The sequence below is a fragment of the Pseudophryne corroboree genome, chromosome 1, assembly GCF_028390025.1.
Source record: "Pseudophryne corroboree isolate aPseCor3 chromosome 1, aPseCor3.hap2, whole genome shotgun sequence".
NCBI classification, from domain to species: domain Eukaryota; kingdom Metazoa; phylum Chordata; class Amphibia; order Anura; family Myobatrachidae; genus Pseudophryne; species Pseudophryne corroboree.
In genome coordinates, this window is record NC_086444.1 from 1123295129 (window position 1) to 1123314224 (window position 19096).

Genomic DNA, 19096 nt, shown 5'->3' on the forward strand with positions numbered 1-19096 from the left:
AGGTGAAAGATGTAATTGCAGCTACAGGTATTTGGCCAAATCAGCTGCAGTTTGGGTATTCCCCTCCAACTCTCTATTAGTCAGTGCCGAACTGGCCAACAGGGGACAGGGGAAATGTCTGGTGAGCCCGAGCACCACTGCCTGGGGGGCCACCCCTTCCCATAGGGTTCAGGTTCCAGACTGTGCACTAGAATTATACATTATACACGTTACATTATACTAGAGATGTGCGGCGGGCACTTTTCGTGTTTTGTGTTTTGGAATTGGATCTGGATACCCACTCGTGTTTTGAATCTGGATAGGTTTTGCCAAAACCACCCTTTTGGGTTATGTTTTTGGATATGGATGATTTTTTAAAATAACATAAAAACAGCTAATATCACAGAATTTGGGGGCAATTTTGATCCTACGGTATTATTAACCTCAATAACATTCATTTCCACTCATTTCCAGTCTATTCTGAACACCTCACACCTCACAATATTGTTTTTAGGCCTAAAAGTTGCACCAAGTTCGCTGGATGACTAAGCTAAGTGACACAAGTGTGCGGCACAAACACCTGGCCCATCTAGGAGTGGCACTGCAGTGTCAGACAGAATGGCGCTTTTCAAAAACTAGGCCCAAACAGCACATCATGCAAAGAATTAATTCAGGTGCAATGAGGTAGCTGTATGACTAAGCTAATCGACACATGTGTGCGGCACAAACACCTGGCCCATCTAGGAGTGGCACTGCAGTGGCAGACAGAATGGGGCTTTTCAAAAACTAGGCCCCAAACAGCACATCATACAAAGAAGTAAAAGAGGTGCAGTGAGGTAGCTGTATGACTAATCTAAGCGACACAAGTGTGAGGCACAAACACCTGGCCCATCTAATGGGGTAATTCTGAGTTGATCGCAGCAGCAAGTTTGTTAGCAATTGGGCAAAACCATGTGCACTGCAGGGGGGGCAGATATAACATTTGCAGAGAGAGTTAGATTTGGGTGGGTTATTTTGTTTCTGTGCAGGGTAAATACTGGCTGCTTTACTTTTACACTGCAATTTAGATTTCAGTTTGAATACACCCCACCCAAATCTAACTCTCTCTGCACATGTTATATCTGTCCCCCCTGCAGTGCACATGGTTTTGCCCAACTGCTAACAAACTTGCTGCTGCGATCAACTCAGAATTAGGCCCTAAGAGTGGCACTGCAGTGTCAGACAGGATGGCACTTAAAAACTAGTCCCCAAACAGCCAGTGGTGCAAGTGTGCGGGTACGGGTGGGTACGGCGTACCCTTAAGAATTTAGCCGTGGGTACGCCGTACCCACACCGATGGGCCGCCGCTCCGAACCAGCCTCCCTTCCTTTGCTGCACACCGACGCTCCCCGCCGCACCGCCGCTGATGTGAGGGAAGGAGAGCTCAGACTGCGCCTATCCTTTCCCTCAGTCTCCGGCGGGTGCGGGTGTCTGTTTAATTCAGTGCCGATCCGTGAGCCAATCAGAGCTCGTGGTGCGAGCTCTGATTGGCTCACGGGCGGCGCTGAATTAAACTGAGACACCCGCACCCACCGGAGACTGAGGGGAAGGAGAGTCGCAGGCTGCGCTCTCCTGCTCTCACACAGACAGGACGGCAGCGGCAGCGGTGAGCAGGGGTGGGGGGCATGTCTGGCACTGGGGGAGCATGTATACCTGACACTGGAAGCATATCTTGCACTGGGGGCATATCTGGCACTGGAGGGGGGCATATATACCTGACACTGGGAGCATATCTGGCACTTGGGGGACATGTTTACCTGGCACAGGGGGTTTATCTGGCACGGGGGGGGGGGCATGTTTACCTGGCACAGGGGGTTTATCTGGCACGGGGGGGGGGGGGCATGTATACCTGGCACTGGGGGATATCTGGCACCGGGGGGCATGTATACCTGGCACTAGGGGATGTCTGGCACTGCAGGGGCATGTATACCTGGCACTGGGGGCATATCTGGCCCTGGGGGTATATCTGGCACTGGGGGGACATTTGTATCTGGCACTGGGGGCATATCTGGCACTGGGGGGACATGTGTAACTGGCACTGGGGGGACATGCATATCTGGCACTGGGGGGACATGTGTATCTGGCATTGGGGGCATATCTGGCACTGGGGGGACATGTGTATCTGGCACTGGGGCATATCTGACACTGAGGGCATATCTGGCACTTGGGGCATTTCTGTATCTGGCACTGGGGCATATCTGGCACTGTGGGGGCATTTCTGTATCTGGCACTGGGGGGCAATGTATATCTGACACAGTGGGGGCATTTGTGTATCTGGCACTGTAGGGCAATGTGTATCTGACACTGTGAGGCAATGTATATCTGGCACTCTGGGGGCATTTGTGTATCTGGCACTGTGGGGCAATGTATATCTGGCACTGTGAGGCAATGTGTATCTGGCACTCTGGGGACATTTGTGTATCTGGCACTCTGGGGGCATTTGTGTATCTGGCACTGTGAGGCAATGTGTACCTGGCACTGTGGGTCAATGTATATCTGGCATTGTAGGGCAATGTATATCTGGCACTGTAGGGCAACGTGTATCTGGCACTATTGGGGTCATATGTGTATCTGCTCCTCCCCGCCATATGTGTATCACGCCTCCATTTTCATTGGCCACGCGCACACAGTACCCGTAAGAAATTTTTTCTACTTGCACCACTGCAAACAGCACGTGATGCAAAGAAAAAAAGAGGTGCACCAAGGTCACTGGATGGCTAAGCTTAGCGACACAAGTGTGCGGGACACAAACACCTGGCCCATCTAAGAGTGGCACTGCAGTGTCAGACAGGATGGCACTTAAAAAACTAGTCCCCAAACAGCACATGATGCAAAGAAAAAAAGAGGTGCACCAAGGTCACTGGATGGCTAAACTAAGCGACACAAGTGTGCGGGACACAAACACCTGACCCATCTAGGAGTGGCACGCAGTGGCTGAATGTCGAAAGTGGCCTGCAATTTTTCGGGCCACCGACAGCCCCTGTCATGCCCCTGTCATTTCTCTACAAATTCTGCACCACCAAATTAATTGAATGTGCAAAACATGGGACGTGCTGGAATTTGCCCAGATGTAATACACGCACTATATTGGTGGCATAGGAGAGTGTACCCCTAAACCACACACACACGACAAAACCTGTAAAAACAATTTGGATATAAATAACCATTTTATTTGGATGGAGTTATATAACAATATGCAGCACAGAAGAGTGTACCCCTAAACCACACAGGGCAAACCCTGTAAAAATTATTTGGATTAAATATTAATAACCCCTTTATTTGGAGTAAATAATATACAGCTCAGGACAGCACCACTGGACTTATACGGCAGTACCCCTGAATTTATACGGCTGCACCACTGGACTGGACTTATACGGCAGTACTACTGGACTGAATTTATACAGCAGTACCACTGGACTTATACGGCAGCACCACTGGATTTATATGGCAGTATCACTGGAATTATACGGCAGTACCACTGGACTTATATGGCAGTATCACTGGACTTATACGTCAGTATCATTAGACTGGATTTATATGGCAGTACCACTGGATTTATATGGCAGTACCACTGGACATATATACGGCAGTATCACTGGAATTATATGGCAGTACCACTGGACATATACGGCATTATCACTGGACATATATGGCAGTACCACTGGACTGGATTTATATGAAAGCACCACTGGACATATACTGCAGTATCACTGGATTTATATGGCAGTACTACTGGACTTATACGGCAGTGCCACTGGACTGGATTTATACGACAGTACCAGGGACGTGCAGTCAGGGGAGGCAGGGGAGGCAGTGCCTCCCCTGTCATAATGATTAAGATAATACAAAGAAGATGCATATGACACATATTCTGTGCCATATGTATCTTCTTAATATTATTCTTAGTGTTGCTGTTTTTTATATGTGTTTGGGAGGCACCGATCGTGGTGCCTCCCGTTGTCACTGGGGAAAGTATGGGGAGCGGGGGGCGGGCACGGGCGGGGACTAGCCATGGGCTGTAAAAGCCCATTGAAAATATATGGGAAAGCGGCACCATTAGTGGTGCCGCTTTCACACAGGGACGTGCTTTCAACCTATGAAAGCACGTCCCTGTCAGTGAGGCCACAGTGATTGGCCAGCGGATCCGTCACTGGATACGCTGTCAATCACTGTGTGGGCGACGCTGGCGGAGGAGGTGCGGGCGGCTGGATGCGGCGATGGTGCGGGCGGCGGGATGCGGCGGTGGAGCGGGCGTCGGCGGTTTGGGTTGCGGCGGCGGTGCGGCGGCAGAAATTACCTTTATTCTGCAGAGTTTGGCAGCGGAGCGGTTCCAGTTTCAAAAATGGCGCCTCAGCGTCATTTTTGAAATTCAAGATGGCCGCGCAAGCCAATCACGGCTCGCCGCGTCATCGCCCCGCCCCCTCCGGCTGACTTATATAAGTCAGCGCGAGGCGGAGGAGAGTCAGTCCGACGGCGGAGGAGGATCAGTGAAGAGCTCCTGAAGAATGAAGACGACGGAAGTCCTGGCTGGGCGGCGGCTATGCAAAAGAGCTTAGCAGCCGCCGCCCACCAGGTGAAGACGCTGGAAGCCCTGGGGAGGTGGCGCCCCCCAGGTGAAGACGCCGGAAGCCCTGGGAAGGCGGCGGCCACGCAAAAGAGCTTGAAGGCCGCCGCCCCCAGGTGAAGACCCAGTTTAATAAAGCTTATTTTCAAGACAGTGTGGTGTTTTTATTTTAATATTTTCTTTACAGGTGGACTACAGGTGCCAGCGGGCACTTTATGTCCGGGCATGCTGGCACTTGTGGTTCTCCAAGTGCCAGCATGCTGGGGCAGGCTTGCTGGGACCTGTAGGCTACCTGTAAAGAACAATATTACTATTCTTTGCAGGTGGACTACAGGTGCCAGCAGGCCCTTTGTGTCCGGGCATGCTGGCACTTGTGGTTCTCCAAGTGCCAGCATGCTGGGGCAGGCTTGCTGGGACCTGTAGGCCACCTGTAAAGAACAATATTAACACACAATGAACCCCGCACCCACCGCCACCAGGGGTGCGGGGCATAGCACTGGGCTATCAGCCCAGTGCTGGTTATTGCTCGGGAGGGGGGACCCCATTTTTATTTTTTGGGGTTCCCGCTTTCCGAGGAATTCCAACCCTGGACTGACTGGCTGGGGGGGCAGATTAATGTTATGGCAGGGGGACCCCACACTGAGTGTCTCCCCTGCTATGGCATTACTCCCCCTGGCTGGTTCTGCCTAGTGCTGGTTTTACTGGTGTGTTGGGGGACCACACTTTTTTTTTTTTTCAGGGGGGGGGGGGGAGAGGGCTTGTTAGCTGCCAGTGCCTCCCCAACCAGTGACCTCACCGCACGTCACTGGACAGTACCACTGGACTTATACAGCAGTACTACTGGACTTATACGGCAGTATCACTGGAATTATACAGCAGTACCACTGGACTTATACGGCAGAATCACTGGACTTATACGGCAGTATCACTGGACTTATACGGCAGTATCACTGGACTGGATTTATATGACAGTACCTCTGGATTTATACAGCAGTAGCACTGGACATATACAGCAGTATCACTGTATTTATATGGCAGTACCACTGCATTTATATGGCAGTACCCCTGGACATATATGGCAGTATCACTGGAATTATATGCAGTACCACTGGACTTATATGGCAGTACCACTGGACTGGATTTATACGGCAGTACCACTGGACTTATACGGCAGTTCCACTGGACTTATACGGCAGCATCACAGGAAATTATATGGCAGTAGCACTGGACTTATATGGCAGTGCCACTGGACTGGATTTATACGGCAGTACCACTGGATTTATACGGCAGTACCACTGGACATATATGGCAGTATCACTGGAATTATATGGCTTTACCACTGGACTTATACGGAAGTATCACTGGACTGGATTTATGCAACAGTACCTCTGGATTTATACAGCAGTACCACTAGACATATACAGCATTATTACTGGATTTATACAGCAGTACCACTGGATTTATATGGCAGTACCACTGGACATATATGGCAGTATCACTGGAATTATATGCAGTACAACTGGACTTATATGGCAGTACCACTGGACTGGATTTATACTGCAGTACCACTGGACTTATACGGCAGTTCCACTGGACTTATATGGCAGTATCACTGGAATTATATGGCAGTAGCAATGGACTTATACAGCAGTACCACTGGATTTATATGGCAGTACCACTGGACATATATGGCAGTATCACTGGAATTATCTGCAGTACCACTGGACTTATATGGCAGTACCACTGGACTGGATTTATACGGCAGTACCACTGGACTTATACGGCAGTTCCACTGGACTTATATGGCAGTATCACTGGAATTATATGGCAGTAGCACTGGACTTATACGGCAGTATCATTGGACTTATACGGCAGTATCACTGGACTGGATTTATACGGCAGTACCAGTGGACTTATACGGCAGTACAACTGGACTTATACGGCAGTATCACTGGAATTATATGGCAGTACCACTGGACTTATACGGCAGTATCACTGGACTTATACAGCAGTATCACTGGATTTATACGGCAGTACCACTGGACATATATACGGCAGTATCGCTGGAATTATATGGCAGTACCACTGAACATATACGGCAGCATCACCGGATTTATACAGCAGTACCACTGGACATATACGGCAGTACCACTGGACTGGATTTTTAAGGCAGTACCACTGGATTTATATGGCAGTACCACTGGACATATACAGCAGTATCACTGGACTTATACGGCAGTACCACTGGACTAAATTTATACGGCAGTACCACTGGACATATATGGAAGTATCACTGGAATTATATGGCAGTACCACTGGACTTATACGGCAGTATCACTGGACTTATACGGCAGTATCACTGGACTGGATTTATACAACAGTACCTCCGGATTTATACAGCAGTACCACTAGACATATACGGCATTATCACTGGATTTATACAGCAGTACCACTGGATTTATATGGCAGTACCACTGGAATTATATGCAGTACCATGGATTTATATGCCAGTACCACTGGACTGGATTTATACGGCAGTACCACTGGATTTATACTGCAGTTCCACTGGACTTATATGGCAGTATCATTGGAATTATATGGCAGTAGCACTGGACTTATACGGCAGTATCACTGGACTTATACAGCAGTATCACTGGACTGGATTTATACGGCAGTACCAGTGGACTTATACGGCAGTACAACTGGACATATACGGCAGTATCGCTGGAATTATATGGCAGTACCACTGAACAGATACGGCAGTATCACTGGATTTATACAGCAGTACCACTGGACATATACGGCAGTATCACTGGCCATATGCGGCAGTACCACTGGACTGGATTTATATGGCAGTACCACTGGATTTATATGGCAGTACCACTGGACTGGATTTATATGGCAGTACCACTGGATTTATATGGCAGTACCACTGGACATATACAGCAGTATCACTGGACTTATACGGCAGTTCCACTGGACTGAATTTATATGGCAGTACCACTGGACATATATGGCAGTACCACTGGACTGGATTTATATGAAAGCACCACTGGACTTATACGGCAGTAACACTGGACTGGATTTATACGGCATTACCACTGGATTTATATGGCAGTACCACTGGATATTTATGGCAGTATCACTGGACTTATACGGCAGTACCACTGGACTGGATTAATACGGCAGTACCACTGGACATATATGGCAGTATCACTGGACATATACGGCAGTATCACTGGACTTATACGGCAGTACCACTGGACTTATACAGCAGCACAGGGACACCACCGCTGGACTGATGCAGGACTACACAGCACCACTGGAATGGACTGGACTTATACAGCAGCACTGGACATATGGCAGCAGAGGACACCAGCACTGTGACTGGACTGATGCAGCACAAGACACCACATCTGAACTGTTGCAGCACAACACAGCACTGGAATGACAGAGCAGGTCGCCACACCACTTTCCCGCACAGACAGACACTAATAGATATTGAGGAGATAGACACATCCTCTTGCTACACTCTCCAGGACTGGAGTGAAAATGGTGGTGACGCGAACCTTCTTATATGGAATCCAAAACCTGCAAGAATTCGACAGCAGGATGATGACGTTTTGCCTCGTTCTGGTTTCCGAGTCTGGCGGGAAAACCCAAGCCGGACTCGGATCCAGGTTCGGGACATGAAGTTCGGTAAGGTTCGGTTCTCAGAGAACCGAACCTGCTCATCTCTACATTATACCACATTATACTACACAGTACTATATATTTTCTACAGTGCATTGCTGTTATAAATCTGGTACATTATCATGCATACACTAGCAGTATTTGTATATATCAAGGGGCCCAGACCATGCACTTGCTAATGTTTAGCCAAGACTCTTAGCATGGACCCCTACCACTGCATTCCACTGGTGGGCCCTTCATGCTCCAGTCCAACACTGATTACTGTCAGGGCTGCCATCAGAAATTGTGAAGCCTGGGACTGACAAAAAAGAAAGGGCCCCTCCCTTTCATATAAAAGATTCTACTGCAGTGCTCCACTCCTATGTGTTGTCATACATTGTGACTATACATATAGCTCGAGAGTTGCAGACCTACAGGAATGGTTCACAGAGAGCTGATGCACACGGAAGGCCTGTTTTAAGAAGTCCTTCCTGTGCATCACCCTGCTGTTGATTCACAGACTAGTGCAGCTACATAAATGTTACAAACTTTGTAACATTTATGTATTTTGGAAGTGGTGTCTCCAAGGGGTTTTAGTACAAAGCTGCTATAAGGGCGCGAGGCATTACTCTCTTTTTCTTTTTTGGTAGATAGTGCAGCTACATAGTATTGGTAGGAGCCAGGTGTGGGCCCCCATCTCTGTAAGGGCCCACATTCGTTTCCCCTACCCCCCTCCCACCCAATAGCTGACCTGATTACAGTACATAAGCAAAGACTGTTGCGTTACAACTCACCAACAGAATCACACATTGGGTTATTTGAAGATATCACTGCTAAACTTTATTTTACATTTGGGTGTTACAGCAATACAGTAATAATATGTGTAATAAACTGTTTTAATATTCTGAATCCTACATACCTTTATGTTGATTCATTTTTAATACTACAAAACTTAACTTTGGTCAGAATCTCCTTTATCATAACGAAAAATAACATCAGGAAAAATAACGTAAGGGAATCTTAATGATAAACTGCTATAGTAATTTTTTGGGATCTAGTCACAGACCACCGGTCACTATACTGAGGCCGGAATCCCGAGTGTTGGACAGCCCAACAGTCAGCATGGGGACTAACAGGGACTATTTCCACTCATTGGTGTCCAAGGTGCTTCGTTGCGCTCGAACCCCTGCCGGCATTCTGGAGACCGGGATCCCCGGTTGGTGTGGTGACCTCCAGGATCCAAAACGCTGGCCTCCCAATACCAACCCAATTATTCAATTAGCCATCCAGCTTAGATTTTTTTTTTGCAATATATACTAACTGTAGGGGATAGTTAGTAAATGCTGAAACAATCATTAACTGAGACAGGTATAAACACACCATTCTAAAATCCTTTTCTAGATTAAGACAGTGTTTGTGTGTGGCACTAATCTGCATTAGTGAATTGTTATAGCTTCAGTTCTGAAGTGAACTCACAGCACAATTTCATCTGTCCTTCACATTAAAAAAGCTGTTTCAATCTACAAACTAAAAAATACAAAAGCAGTGCTCAAAACTTAATATGGTATAAAAACTACGACAACATTTATTTATACATATAAAATTTCATAAAAAGTTGCAACATGACAAAATAATTCTAAGAAGATTGGGCAAGCACAGCACAATAGCAAAGATATTACCACTTAAGGAAAACTGGATTTTACATGCATGTATGGCCAATGGAGAGTAGCCACAGTCCTGGGGATTAAACAGTGTTTGCAGAAGACATTCAAGCTCGATAAGGGACCTATGGCAAGTACTATTAGAGGCTCTGGTCTTTAGTAGGCTGTGAGTCGCACTGGATTCCCCTTTTGATGTTTGTGGATGTCTAGGCAAAAACTCCAGGTAGAAGTAGATTCCAATAGGTGTCCAGTTCCTATATAAACAACGCGTTTCACTGTAAGCTACAGCTTTATCAAGGGAAGTGTGCTCAGTGTCTGAATTCCCTTATAAAGCTGTGCTGATTGCCCATGATTAACAGATGATGACAAGTACAATTACACAAATACAATTTAAAACAATACCATATCCAGTTATAATTAATATAGATTCAAGAGAACTCATTGTAATATTGAAAGAAATTCCTTTTTAGAAATGCTTTTTATTTTTTTAAGGTTTTTTATTGACTGCGGTCATGTGACTGAGCAGGTTGACTTCCTGTCTTTGGATAGCATGTCTCCACTAATTGGATGCGCTCTCAGAGGCTCCGGTCATATGACCAGATGTTTGCATCTACCCCGGTCATATGACTATTGTTTTCAAAGATTGATGGAGTTAAGTCATAACCGGAAGCAGGCACTGTTAACCTATCATATCCTACGGTCATATGGACTGCCTGTATTCAAAAATATATTATCCTATTGGATAGATACGTTGTCACTGAGCAGGTTGACTTCCTGTCTTTGGAACGCATGTCTCCACTAATTGGATATGCTCTCAGGTGGCTCCGGAATGTTGCAATCTACAGTCTCACGTCTACAAAACTGGGTTTAATTTCCTGCAATAGCTCATGCTGAATGTTACGTTATTGGTGTCTTATAGTCAAGAGAATTATTAAAGATCATAAATTAAGCTATCAATAAGATAAGTTAATCAAAAAGAATCAAACACAGGTATTAAATACTAATCTGATTAACTTTATCTCATTATTATTATTATTATTATTATTATTATTATTTGTGGCACGGACAGGGGCTGTGTATTGGTGTGAACGGATGACAAGAAGCAGGAAGCCCCATCTGAAAGGTAGTTTTTTTAATCTCTTGTCAAACTGATGACACTTCTACATGAAATAAAAGTTCTTAATGTACATCCAACTTAGTTACTATACAGAATAGCTGACTACTTTCGATTAAATATTAACAGCTAGTGGCACTTTTAACTTGTTTGTAAGAATTAGTTTTACATTGTGCCATATTTATTTTTTGCATATTAATTTTAATTGGTTGTTTTTCACCATGTGTTTGACACTGACAAATGTGGAATTTGCATAATTTCCACTGAACTGACACAGCTACAAGAACCTATTTCATGCCTGATTAAATTATCTGCCTCAAGTTGCTCAGAAACATATAACACTATTAGATGTCCTGCTTTAAAACTCTTGTGCATTAAGGGTTTTGTCTGAACGTAAGAAAACGCCGTTTGGGACTATAAATAATCAAGAAATGATACATCTGCTGTAGTCTGTAAAATATGACCTGCTATATCAGTTATTAAATGTGCTACTTGTTTTCATGTTGTTATGATCAGGTTAGAAATTTTAAAGGAACACACAATATAAAAGACAAGTTGAATGCATGAACATAGAATATATAGAAGGAGATCACCAGGGACTCGTTGTCGACAGTTTATCATTTTGACAGTTATCAAGTCAACATGAGAAAGTTAGCATGGTGGAAGAGTCGACATGTAGCATGTCCACATGCTCAGTATGTCGACCGTGACCATATCAACATTCATCACGCCTACAAAAATGATATGTTGGCATGATGAACTGTCGACAACAAGTCCCTTTTAGTCTAGTGGCTTCTTTCCTTTTACTGGTGGCAGTGACAGCACCTGCATTTTCTTTTGGGTCATGGCGGACGTGTGATAGTTACTTCCGGCACAGATGCTGTAGTGTTCCAATGACTATTTGTCCCACTATCCCTATTTCCTATGCTAACTATCCCCCTAGTGCCCAACGCTAAAGCCCAGAACACACTAAATGAGTCCCCACCGACGCCGATATCGGTGGCGGCGGGGACCCGGCATGGTGCCGGCATCGGCAAGTGCATACACACTTGCCGATGCCAGCGGGGAAGGGAGTGGGAGAAAAGGGTGTAGGGAATGACGTCCATGCTGCATCTGCAGCATGGTTGTCGTTAACAAGGACCTCCCTCATCTGTATATGTTCAGACGAGGGAGGGGGTCATTAATGATGCATGGGAGCGTGCATCGTTAACAACAATTAGTGTACATACTAGACGAGATAGTAAAAGTTCTCACTCAGCTTGGTCCTTCTGAGCGAGATCTTTTACTTTCTCATCTAGTGTGTATGGGGCTTTATCTTCCCTCGCAGCCTAACCCAAACTCTCCTGCATGCAGCCTAACCCTAACCGTTGTCATCATGAAACTGTCAACATTTCACATGGCAACTTTTCCGATGTTGACATTGTGAACCAGTCGACAGTTTGAGGATGTTAACCTTGTGCCCGTCAACAGCTTGAACCATCTTGATGCTCTGGTGTCGACCTTCTGAACGTCGGCATGGTTACTATCGACCATTCAATTGGATACCGTCACCATCACAATATTTCTGCAGGAGAGTTCACTGCCTTACACAGGATCAGAACACTCCTCTCAAGATATACTGTATACTGCTGTCAGCATTCCCATGATCTGATAAACTAAAGGCTGTTCTGTCCTTTCAACTTTGATATTCAGATTGATAACAAAAAGGTGCTCTTGTCTTAGTAAATGCACAAAAAGCTATTAAATCTGTGTGTGAGCTTCAGTATAATGCTCTGTTATTTAAGACCAATTCTTAGTTTATGGTTGGAGGTAGGGAGGCCAATCCTGGGATCGGGGTTGGAGGGATCCCGGGATATAGGCCCAAAAATGTCCGGGATTCAATCCTGGGATTGGAAGCTCCAATCCCGGGGATTGAGGGATGAGCATTGAGCGTCCTCAGGACGCTCAGATGCTGCCCGGCTCCCTCCTCCCCCTGCGCAGCATGACCTGTGACTGTGAGGTCACGCTGCGCTGTCAACAGCCGCAGAGCCGGAAAGTACGGCGGACTTCACCTGCCGCCTCGTTCCACCTCCCCCTGCATTCACCCGCTGCCTCCTCCTCACCCGCTACCTCGCTGTGCAGGTTTGTACGTTTTTTTTATGTCTGCAGGGCGGGTGGGGAGGGGCGGGGCGACAGCCGGACACAGTCTAAAGCCAGTATCTCGGGAATCCCAGGATTGACCTTTTTCAATCCCGATACCCGGGATTGAAAAAAATGGCCCGGGATTGGCCTCCCTAGTTGGAGGATATTTCTGACATGCAGACCTCTTAGTAACAGTGCCGATAATGTACTCGACAGCTTCTTTTTACCTGAAATTGATGATAACAGAGAACAATTTTGAAACTTGGATGCACAATAAAGAGGAGTTAGAACTTTTACTTATCTTTCACTCTCTGCTTTTGCCAGAAAAGGCTATAAAGAGGTTTGAGAAAGGAGAGAGCCAAAGCAAGAGAGAAAGACTCACAAACAATTGACTAACTCTCTTTCTGGCACTAAACAATCTTCCAAGCTTCTCCTGGCTAATCACTGTCAAAACCAGCTATCATCTACAGCAAGGGAAAGATAACTTTTTGTTGGCAGGATGCATCCCCCATCACATTTTAAATACGATACATCCCGCCACTGATTACATACATAGCGCCATTTATTAATGCCGTATGCATGTAGATTTAAGCAAAGGACAGCTGCGGTGTAGGGACTTCCAGGTTTAAGACCCAGGATTCCTTCTGCGTATGCAAGTCACGGGGGACAGTGGATCTCTCTCAAGGACTACTGGAAAGAGAAGCCCATAGATTTTTTTTTAAATGTACTTTCTGCACAATCTAAAGGGAGTGTTACCATGTCTCTAAATATCATCAATTCGTTATTGGAACTCTTTACCAAAAGTTCAACCATGCCATGTACAAATTAATGCAAATTTTGTAAGCTCCCACATCATTTTGCAACTTGCACAGATCCAGACCAGATAAACTCATAAAAGAAATAAAATAAATAGAATGTATACCAGCCACTTAAGGGGTAAATTTACATTATTTATGTAAGGACTTTAGGTGAAAATGGCCAAATCAATAACATTATGATTTCCAATTTTCGATGTGAACGTGAATAAACTGTACAATGCGGCGATGGAGGCTCCCCGCGATACCTGTGAGGTGGTGTGCAGGGGGTCTCCGTGACCTCCCCGGGATCTTCACCTGCTCCCCAGCTGGGAAGCAGGCAGCAGGCTGTCCCCGGCGCCTCTTCCTCCCCACTGCAGCCGGAAGGACCTCCAACTGCATTGCTAGGGGGAGGAGGAGAGTACCTTCCTGGTCCAGGCTTCCTGGAGGAAGGTATGCCGGGGGTAGGGGGGTCGGCATCTGTGGCGGGTTGCGGTGGCCGGCGAAAACATGCACATAGGATTCTATAGGGTATCGCCATGCAGAGATGGCGATACCCTCATCTGCGAAAACGCGGCGGTCGGGTGATAGTACATTTGAAAATGCAGTAAAACCCCTGAAAATGGGGGTTTTCACCGCATTTTTTCTTTAGTACATCCCGCCCTGTATGAGGCAGACAGTGTAGACCTTATTCAGAGTAGGAGGTAATTTGCACATCTGTAAAAATTGCATTTTTATTACCTGCAAATGTCAGATACAACCAAACTGCATAGGTTGCAAATGCAGAAGGGTATATCAAGTGTTTCAGTAGAACCAATAGGCAATATTATTAGACTATAACTGATAAAACGTATTCAACTGCAGCAGTAGTCAAACGGGGTGTACATCTGCAAAACCTACAGTGAATAATCAGGAAAAGGTAAGACTGTGCATAAGCAAGCATTTAGACCGAGAATAGTATTTGAACAGATTAACTAAATTTATTCGAAATCAAACGCATCAAATCAAACACAAATACAGACCTAGACTAATAATTAGTATATTTTCCAATCGTTGGACTAAAAAAGACAAAATAAATACTGAAATCATCAGCACCAATAAAAAAATAAAATATAGGGGGTAATTCAGAGTTGATCGCAGCAGTAAATTTGTTAGCAGTTGGGCAAAACCATGTGCACTTCAGGGGGGGGCAGAGAGAGTTAAGGGCCCTACACACTTTTAGATTTGAAAAATTTAAAAGATGAAAGATATGATAGATGAAAGATTTCCCATGAACGATTATGTGCATACACACTGAACAATGGGGGTCATTCCGAGTTGTTCGCTCGCAAGCTGCTTTTAGCAGCTTTGCACATGCTAAGCCGCCGCCTACTGGGAGTGAATCTTAGCATATTAAAATTGCGAACGAAAGATTAGCAGAATTGCGAATAGACACTTCTTAGCAGTTTCTGAGTAGCTCCAGACTTACTCGGCATCTGCGATCAGTTCAGTGTTTGTCGTTCCTGGTTTGACGTCACAAACACACCCAGCGTTCGCCCAGACACTCCTCCATTTCTCCAGCCACTCCCGCGTTTTTCCCAGAAACTGTAGCGGTTTTTCACACACTCCCATAAAACGGCCTGTTTCCGCCCAGAAACACCCACTTCCTGTCAATCACATAACGATCACCAGAATGAAGAAAAAACCTCGTAATGCCGTGAGTGAAATTCCTAACTGCATAGCAAATTTACTTGGCGCAGTCGCACTGCGGACATTGCGCATGCGCATTAGCGACTATTCGCTCCGTTGCGACAAAACAATAACGAGCGAACAACTCGGAATGACCCCCAATGTCTGATGAAAGATTTGAAAGATTTTAAAGATTTGAAAGATCCAGCTTCATTTAAATACTGGGCATGGTTTTAGGAAGGTGGGCAGGTCTTCTTTGTACAATAAATAACAGCATCCATTTAAAATCACTGCATATCTGCTCTGTAGTTTGTTTGGTGCAGTGTATACCTGGTAAACCTTTTAGCACTCCCCATAAATAAATAGAGATGAGCGGGTTCGGTTCCTCGGAAACCGAACCCCCCCGAACTTCACCCATTTTACACGGGTCCGAGGCATACTCGGATTCTCCCGTATGGCTCGGTTAACCCGAGCACGCCCGAACGTCATCATCCCGCTGTCGGATTCTCGCAAGATTCGGATTCTATATAAGGAGCCGCGCGTCGCCGCCATTTTTCACTCGTGCATTGGAAATGATAGTGAGAGGACGTGGCTGGCGTCCTCTCACTTTGTTTCAGGGGGCTGCATATCTTTATTCTGGGGACCAGCAGTATTATAGGAGGAGTACAGTGCAGAGTTTTGCTGACCAGTGACCACCAGTATTATACGTTGTCTGCCTGCAAAACGCTCCAAATCTGTGCTCAGTGTGCTGCATATATCTGTGCTCACACTGCTTTATTGTGGGGACTGGGGACCAGCAGTATTATATAGGAGGAGTACAGTGCAGAGTTTTGCTGACCAGTGACCACCAGTATTATACGTTCTCTGCCTGCAAAACGCTCCATATCTGTGCTCAGTGTGCTGCATATATCTGTGCTCACACTGCTTTATTGTGGGGACTGGGGACCAGCAGTATTAAATAGGAGGAGTACAGTGCAGAGTTTTGCTGACCAGTGACCACCAGTATTATACGTTCTCTGCCTGCAAAACGCTCCATATCTGTGCTGCATTATAGTACATAGTAGGAGTACAGTGCATAATTTTGCTGACCACCAGTATATAATATATAGGAGTACGGTACAGTAGGCCACTGCTCTACCTACCTCTGTGTCGTCAAGTATACTATCCATCCATACCTGTGGTGCATTTAAGTTTTGCACAGTTTGCTGACCACCAGTATATAATATATAGCAGTACGGTACAGTAGGCCACTGCTCTACCTACCTCTGTGTCGTCAAGTATACTATCCATCCATACCTGTGGTGCATTTCAGTTTTGCACAGTTTGCTGACCACCAGTATATAATATATAGCAGTACGGTACAGTAGGCCACTGCTCTACCTACCTCTGTGTCGTCAAGTATACTATCCATCCATACCTGTGGTGCATTTCAGTTTTGCACAGTTTGCTGACCACCAGTATATAATATATAGCAGTACGGTACAGTAGGCCACTGCTCTACCTACCTCTGTGTCGTCAAGTATACTATCCATCCATACCTGTGGTGCATTTCAGTTTTGCACAGTTTGCTGACCACCAGTATATAATATATAGCAGTACGGTACAGTAGGCCACTGCTCTACCTACCTCTGTGTCGTCAAGTATACTATCCATCCATACCTGTGGTACATTTAAGTTTTGCACAGTTTGCTGACCACCAATATATAATATATAGCATTACGGTACAGTAGGCCACTGCTCTACCTACCTCTGTGTCGTCAAGTATACTATCCATCCATACCTGTGGTGCATTTAAGTTTTGCACAGTTTGCTGACCACCAGTATATAATATATAGCAGTACGGAACAGTAGGCCACTGCTCTACCTACCTCTGTGTCGTCAAGTATACTATCCATCCATACCTGTGGTGCATTTCAGTTTTGCAAAGTTTGCTGACCACCAGTATATAATATATAGCAGTACGGTACAGTAGGCCACTGCTCTACCTACCACTGTGTCGTCAAGTATACTATCCATCCATACCTGTGGTGCATTTAAGTTTTGCACAGTTTGCTGACCACCAGTATATAATATATAGCAGTACGGTACAGTAGGCCACTGCTCTACCTACCTCTGTGTCGTCAAGTATACTGTCCATCCATACCTGTGGTGCATTTCAGTTTTGCACAGTTTGCTGACCACCAGTATATAATATATAGCAGTATGGTACAGTAGGCCACTGCTCTACCTACCTCTGTGTCGTCAAGTATACTATCCATCCATACCTGTGGTACATTTAAGTTTTGCACAGTTTGCTGACCAGCAGTATATAATATATAGCAGTACGGTACAGTAGGCCACTGCTCTACCTACCTCTGTGTCGTCAAGTATACTATCCATCCATACCTGTGGTGCATTTCAGTTTTGCACAGTTTGCTGACCACCAGTATATAATATATAGCAGTACGGTACAGTAGGCCACTGCTCTACCTACCTCTGTGTCGTCAAGTATACTATCCATCCATACCTGTGGTACATTTAAGTTTTGCACAGTTTGCTGACCACCAGTATATAATATATAGCATTACGGTACAGTATCCACTGCTCTACCTACCTCTGTGTCGTCAAGTATACTATCCATCCATACCTGTGGTGCATTTCAGTTTTGCACAGTTTGCTGACCACCAGTATATAATATATAGCAGTACGGTACAGTAGGCCACTGCTCTACCTACCTCTGTGTCGTCAAGTATACTATCCATCCATACCTGTGGTGCATTTCAGTTGTGCGCAGTATATATAGTAGTAGGCCATTGCTATTGATACTGGCATATAATTCCACACATTTAAAAATGGAGAACAAAAATGTGGAGGGTAAAATAGGGAAAGATCAAGATCCACTTCCACCTCGTGCTGAAGCTGCTGCCACTAGTCATGGCCGAGACGATGAAATGCCATCAACGTCGTCTGCCAAGGCCGATGCCCAATGTCATAGTAGAGAGCATGTAAAATCCAAAACACAAAAGTTCAGTAAAATGACCCAAAAATCAAAATTAAAAGCGTCTGAGGAGAAGCGTAAACTTGCCAATATGCCATTTACGACACGGAGTGGCAAGGAACGGCTGAGGCCCTGGCCTTTGTTCATGGCTAGTGGTTCAACTTCACATGAGGATGGAAGCACTCATCCTCTCGCTAGAAAAATGAAAAGACTTTAGCTGGCAAAAGCACAGTAAGAACTGTGCGTTCTTCTAAATCACAAATCTCCAAGGAGAGTCCAATTGTGTCGGCTGCGATGCCTGACCTTCCCAACACTGGACGGGAAGAGGTGGCACCTTCCACCATTTGCACGCCCCCTGCAAGTGCTGGAAGGAGCACCCGCAGTCCAGTTCCTGATAGTCAAATTGAAGATGTCACTGTTGAAGTACACCAGGATGAGGATATGGGTGTTGCTGGCGCTGAGGAGGAAATTGACAAGGAGGATTCTGATGGTGAGGTGGTTTGTTTA